The sequence below is a fragment of the Bombina bombina genome, chromosome 9, assembly GCF_027579735.1.
Source record: "Bombina bombina isolate aBomBom1 chromosome 9, aBomBom1.pri, whole genome shotgun sequence".
NCBI classification, from domain to species: Eukaryota; Metazoa; Chordata; class Amphibia; order Anura; family Bombinatoridae; genus Bombina; species Bombina bombina.
Window position 1 is genome coordinate 288,276,858 of NC_069507.1, and position 7,500 is coordinate 288,284,357.

A 7,500-nucleotide genomic window follows, 5' to 3' on the forward strand; every position below is an offset into this window, starting at 1 on the left:
GCGGTAAGGTGCAAAATGTATGTGCTGAGGGTAGTGAAACTCGTTATTCACAAGTGGACGAACTCACCAGCTCGACAGAAGAGCCGCAACATCCAACCGATCCTGCTCCAAAGGCTTATATATTTAAAGCCCAAATTTGACCGGTATACTTGTTCGGCGTTCTGTGCCTTCACCTCCGCGAGGCTGCACAACTATGCGCAATGGCACTTCCTGCTTGCGTAGTCCTACGTCAGCTCCCGAACAGCACCAACTCCAAGCAGCGCTACTCTCTCAACCCTCCTCCACACATAACAGCAGTGCTCAGGAAAAGTACAACCACCCGTGGCTGTAAGGCAACATGTAGACAGAAGGGCTCCTTACCCTTCCAGATAAGCAGAAAAAAATAAGTCCAAAGAGTCGCCAATGCAATTAAATAAAAGTCCAAATTTTATTCAGGATTCATATCCAAATTCGTTAAAAGCATATGAAGGTAACATCAAAGGATGGTGGAAGATACAAAACAGGTCTTAAATGTTTCGGCAGAGTGTAGCCGTAATCATAGACATGTTTTGTATCTTCCACCAAAATTTGGACTTTTATTTAATTGCATTGGCGACTCTTTGGACTTATTTTTTCTGCAAAACATATATATATAATACCAAAACATATATATATATAATACCAAAACACATATATATAATACCAAAACATATATATATATATATATATATATATAATACCAAAACATATACATATATATATATATATATATATATATATATATAATACCAAAACACATATATATAATACCAAAACATATATATATATAATACCAAAACACATATATATAATACCAAAACATATATATAATACCAAAACACATATATATATAATACCAAAACACATATATATAGAAACTTTAAGGAAAGAAGAGGCACTCACAGGACCTAGTTAACATAAATTTTATTTGTATTTCATCAATAAGGGTTCAGTTCCGCTGAGCATATTACACACTCTCAAATTGAGAAACAGTCTTGACAAAGGTCCTTGTGATGCCCGAAACGTTGACTGAACCCTTATTGATGAAATACAAATAAAATTTATGTTAACTAAGTCCTGTGAGTGCCTCTTCTTACCTATCTACCATAGAGTGCACCCAGGCAATTCACACTTACAGTGAGTGCCTCTCCTTACCTATCTACCATAGAGTGCACCCAGGCAATTCACACTTACAGTGAGTGCCTCTCCTTACCTATCTACCATAGAGTGCACCCAGGCAATTCACACTTACAGTGAGTGCCTCTTCTTACCTATCTACCATAGAGTGCACCCAGGCAATTCACACTTACAGTGAGTGCCTCTTCTTACCTATCTACCATAGAGTGCACCCAGGCAATTCACACTTACAGTGAGTGCCTCTCCTTACCTACCTACCATAGAGTGCACCCAGGCAATTCACACTTACAGTGAGTGCCTCTTCTTACCTATCTACCATAGAGTGCACCCAGGCAATTCCCACTTACAGTGAGTGCCTCTTCTTACCTATCTTCCATAGAGTGCACCCAGGCAATTCACACTTACAGTGAGTGCCTCTTCTTACCTATCTACCATAGAGTGCACCCAGGCAATTCACACTTACAGTGAGTGCCTCTCCTTACCTATCTACCATAGAGTGCACCCAGGCAATTCCCACTTACAGTGAGTGCCTCTTCTTACCTATCTACCATAGAGTGCACCCAGGCAATTCACACTTACAGTGAGTGCCTCTCCTTACCTATCTACCATAGAGTGCACCCAGGTAATTCACACTTACAGTGAGTGCCTCTCCTTACCTATCTACCATAGAGTGCACCCAGACAATTCACACTTACAGTGAGTGCCTCTCCTTACCTATCTACCATAGAGTGCACCCAGGTAATTCACACTTACAGTGAGTGCCTCTCCTTACCTATCTACCATAGAGTGCACCCAGACAATTCACACTTACAGTGAGTGCCTCTCCTTACCTACCTACCATAGAGTGCACCCAGGCAATTCACACTTACAGTGAGTGCCTCTTCTTACCTATCTACCATAGAGTGCACCCAGGCAATTCACACTTACAGTGAGTGCCTCTTCTTACCTATCTACCATAGAGTTCACCCAGGCAATTCACACTTACAGTGAGTGCCTCTCCTTACCTATCTACCATAGAGTGCACCCAGGCAATTCCCACTTACAGTGAGTGCCTCTTCTTACCTATCTACCATAGAGTGCACCCAGGCAATTCACACTTACAGTGAGTGCCTCTTCTTACCTATCTACCATAGAGTGCACCCAGGCAATTCACACTTACAGTGAGTGCCTCTTCTTACCTATCTACCATAGAGTGCACCCAGGCAATTCACACTTACATTGAGTGCCTCTCCTTACCTATCTACCATAGAGTGCACCCAGGCAATTCACACTTACAATGAGTGCCTCTTCTTACCTATCTACCATAGAGTGCACCCAGGCAATTCACACTTACAGTGAGTGCCTCTTCTTACCTATCTACCATAGAGTGCACCCAGGCAATTCACACTTACATTGAGTGCCTCTCCTTACCTATCTACCATAGAGTGCACCCAGGCAATTCCCACTTACAATGAGTGCCTCTTCTTACCTATCTACCATAGAGTGCACCCAGGCAATTCACACTTACAGTGAGTGCTTGGATCCCAGAGCTACATATAATATATATTTATGAATAAATAGAACATATTCTACTCTGTGAGGAACATTGGAATTTAAAATATTTGTTTTTCATGTCGGGTTAGTGCATTTGAGAAACGCGATCGAGTTTGCACGCAAGTAAGGGTGTTTTTTCCACTTTTCATGCTCCATTGAATTCTGTGGGGAAATACATTAACGTGGTCGCAGTAGTCAGACTACGGCTTTTAGCGTGCGTCGGGTTAGCACTTGTGCGAAAACTTTTTACTTTCAAATATGCGCACTACCGGACAAGTACAAAAAGCCTCTGTCTAGCAGACGCTTCACTTGTAATCTAGCCCGTAGCGTGCTGTGTATTGTTTTGCATGTGTTATTGTTTTTGCGCTCGTTGGTTTGTCTGTGTGCCTTACAGGTTAGAGCGCATCAGTAGTATAATCCATTAGGTACACTGTGATGTGAGCAGGCCCGGACTGAGCGTCGGGCATACCGGGCAAAAGCCCGGTAGGCCGCGCTGTAATTTGGCCCCACCGTGACCATAGCCTTATAGAACAATTGTTTTTGAAAAAAACTTTTTTATTATTATTATGTATTAAAATTTTATTTTTATTATGTGCACCGTACAAGTGACTTTGGATTTCAAAAAGCAAACCGGCAACGCAGGTGCAGCCTTAGCCAGCCCATTTGTCAATCAATTATTCCCCACGCTGCGCACGCACATTCTCTGAGTCTTAGATCAGATCCGGCGTGGCGATCACTGAGCGAGCAGCACCTGGGCTGGGCACGACTAGTGACAACATCCGGCACGTGGCTACACTACACTGATGCCGCGCGCCCTGTCCACGTGACACTCACAGTCACGCAGAGGCTGTCAGACCCGACCCGTCATCAGGAGGAGTACTTGGAGGCAATGGAGGGAGCTCAGGGAGAGGAGAGATGCCAGCCGCGGCTGGGCTCAGCAGCCATGAGGACTCTCAGCAGGACAGCAGTGGACCGTGGGGGCCAGGTGAGCAGAGAGGGCCTTTTTTTTCAGTCACTGGCCCAGATTTACTCCTTTGTGGTGCCGGCCAACTATGGGGTTGTAGATTAGATTTAGATACATGTGCCACCATGTCATGTGCCTTTGCCGGCTGCCACACAACAACAATATCCACTGCTTGGGTGCTGGTGGGGTCAGGGTGGGCGGGATTCAGGACACCACCACTGGTCTGGCAGACTGGCACTGCAGGCTCAGTTTGAGACAGACATGGTCCGGACCGGTGAGTGGTGACAATGCAGTTGCAGTGCTGCCATGTGTGTGTGTTTGTGTGTAGGGGGGGGGGGGGGGGGTAGTGTCGCGAAAGTCCAACGGCACGGGCCAGACTGTGGGCTAATGCTTTTCTAATGCTTTTCTATCATGTTTCTATGAGAATGAAGCCATGGCTAAGACACAAAGATTTATTGGTAATACCAGTCCCTGTAACAATTCCTCAGGCTAAGCCTTAGACAGGAGATCTGGTTACTGCTCCCACAGGGTATTATTGTTGTATACACAAGAAAAGCACAGGGTGATCATATTCCTGAAACAGACCAAGGGGGTGTCAATGTGACGTCTAATATACAGATATAATACACAGTAGGATCTGCTCTTCTGTGTTACCTGTGGTCACTGGGCATTTTGTGAGAGTTATGTGACAACCTTGCATTACTATTAAATATGCATAGTATAGAGCAGCAATTAATCACTGCAATTCATACTAAATAAATGTCACATTGTTAGAGATAATTTGTGTTGTTTTGCAATCCATTGACATACCCCTTAATAATATTCATCAGTGTTTTCCCCAGGACCTTTTTAGTGGGTGCACCACCCGGATGATTTTACTGACCACCTGGCTTAAATTTTAGTAAATATAAAACCAAAATTAGCCTATATTAAAAATGTTCAAATGGTACTTTTTTTAAGAGCAGCAGACTGGGCAGGACTTTGCATGTGCCGTGTTACATGGTGTCAAGTAGGTGGGTGTATGTGTGCGTGCATGTGAGTGGGTGGGTGTATGTGTGGTGTGTGTGCATGTGAGTGGGTATATGTGTGTGTGTGTGCATGTCAGTGGGTGGGTGTATGTGTGGTGTGAGTGCATGTGAGTGGGTATATGTGTGGTGTGTGTGTGTGCATGTGAGTGGGATGGTGTATGTGTGGTGTGTGTGTGCATATGTGTGGTGTGTGTGCGTGCATGTGAGTGGGATGGTGTATGTGTAGTTTGTGTGCATGTGGGTGAGTGTATGTGTGGTGTGCGTGCATGTAAGTGGGTGGGTGTATGTGTAGTTTGCGTGCATGTGGGTGGGTGTATGTGTGGTGTGTGTGCGCATGTGAGTGGGTGTATGTGTGTTGTGTATGTGTGTTGTGTGCGTGCATGTGAGTGGGTGTATGTGTGTTGTGTGCGTGCATGTGAGTGGGTGTATGTGTGGAGTGCGTGCATATGAGTGGGTCTATGAGTGTGTGTATGTGATCTGTTAAATAAAAAATGAGGGGGGTTAGTGGGCTGCTTTGCTTTAAAATGCCCAGGCCTATTTTTGATCCCAGTCCGGCCCTGGATGTGAGTCACCAAGATCTGAGGGCCTGTTATGGAACATTCTTTGGGCAGGAGGTACATGGGCTTAAGGATACCCAGAGACTGCATGGAAATGTGGAATTTTATATGCTGGACACCCCATGTACTTTCATAACTCTGTCTTATGTCCATATCACCCTGTATCCATAAATACAGGATGGGTACAGGGTGTGAGTGGCCCTTGTGGGAGCAATTGTGACTCTATAAACCAAGTGGGCATAAAGGACTTAATAGTTAATAAGAGCTGTTTTTATATTTTGCAATAAGATGTATTTTATTTACGTTTACAATCTGATTGTGTCTCAGGAGTCTGTCTGGGTAAACCAATTGTGTTCCTGTGTTATTATTTTAACTAGACTGCCCAAAATCAGATTGTCTGAGTAAACTTTCCTCCCCAGTTAATTAACTTGATATGTTAATCTGTTTTACCTGTGAGTAGACAATTGTTAGAGGTTTGATGTATTGTTCATATGTTTGCTTTACTGTTTAACCAAAGCCCTCTGTAACCTTAAGCTCTGTGACTCTGGAATGCCAGGCTGTATAAATCTGTGTGCTGCTTTTAAATAAAGTGCTCATTTTGTGTTCAGACTACTGACTGTTGTTTCAGTTCTGATCCCCTCTATAACTTTAGACTGCGGTCAAAGGGAGATACCAGGAGCTATTGCTCTGGATAAAGGGATGTCCAGGACAAGGGAAGTGTTCTGACGGAGGTACTCATTCGGGGTACCAGGCGGTCTGTCACATTTGGTGGCAAGCGTTGGGATTGATTTCTTGTCCTGCTGACAGAGGAGGAGAGGCACTGTCACCCGTAGCTATGGAAGCGGAGCTCCTATGGCGAATGCAGCAAGTGCTGACCCACCTTGATGAACCTGTTTCTGCACAGGACAAGCTGGGTTGGAGGGATGTGCTGCCTAGCTATCAGTCCCTAAGCAGCACTACAAAGATGCGCCATTGGCAGCCAGTGAAGAATCGCAGCCAGGCGATTATAGATGATGCAGAGGAAAAATTCCACAGCAGAGTGTGGAGAAGGTTGTCAATCTACGGAGCCAACCCATCCGAAGCAGCAGTCGAACGCCGAGGTGGTGAAGCTCCGATATGGGACTTCGAGCGGCAAGTCAAAGTCGCCCTTTCCAGTTCCAGAGGAGATGTGCCTGGAATGGAGAGCCCTGATTCGGCTAGAGATGTGGAAAGATGCACCAGAGAATTGTTATGGCTGCAGAGGCAAAGTCCTGCCCTCCCCAGAACAGCGCTTTGGGACTAGGTAAACTTGTGGCTCTGCTTACTGAGAGGAAAACCCACAGGTGAGGGGATAGCCGAACAGAAGTGTCTGGTGCAAAGAGAGGTCAAGCTTGAGGATCAGTACAGAGCGTTATATTGGTTTGCAGACAGGTGGCAGTCGAGGGCAGAAATGCACTATTCCCTAGAAGGTGATAACTTTGGTGGCCCCGGCTTATTATGGGAAGCATTTGAGGAGAAAGTTGACTTTGGCAGTCCCGAGGGATATCGATTCTGGGACATTGAAAGCAAGAGGCAGGAGCTGTTACAGCCATCGGAAGCACTTGCCTTAGAGCCTGACCTGACATGGCTTATCTATCAGGAATGGTATCTTGAGGTGGATTACCTAGAACTGCTGGAAAGTGGTCCTTTACTTACTTCAGAGGCAGCAGATCTAGTGGACTTCATATCCACGGATGTTGGTCCGGGAGGTGTGGATGAGACCGTGGTCTCCACACGTGGAGTGCAGAAATACGGGGAAGTCGGCCCATATCCTCAACCCTCTGGCATGGGGACCCTAGTCACCCTGTTATCTCCCCAGCTGGACCCAGATATTGTGGATCTAATTGACTTTTCCTCTGAGGTGTCAGATGCGGATTACCCAACAGAAGAGTAGGCAACAGGGCAGAGTGTTGTTGGCCTCTGCCAACCCCTAACCGGCACCCCAGAAAACAGGAATGACAGCCTCACGCTGGCAGAGGGACCGGAGGAGCATGCAGCAATCCCAACAGACGAGCTGGCATTCGGACCTAGAGATGTCGGCCTCTCTCTGCAAGCAATGGCAGATTCCTATCCAATACAAGTGGATGGGACTACAGTCTCCACCTGTATTCTCCAGGGATGCTGGGCATATGGCCCAGATCTGCAACAGCATGTTGGAGTGACTCCAGCCACCCTGTCTTCTCTTCAGTGACTGAAAGGACATGTCCATGTCACCCTGTATCCTTAAATGCAGGATGGGTACAGG

General features: G+C 45.8%; 1 protein-coding gene across 1 annotated transcript in view; it reads right to left on the reverse strand.

The window, feature by feature from the left end:
* LOC128640609 (tapasin-related protein-like) overlaps positions 1-7,500 on the reverse strand; it is a 120,606-nt gene that overhangs the window by 27,499 nt on the left and 85,607 nt on the right. The gene's annotated exons all lie outside the window — the stretch shown is intronic.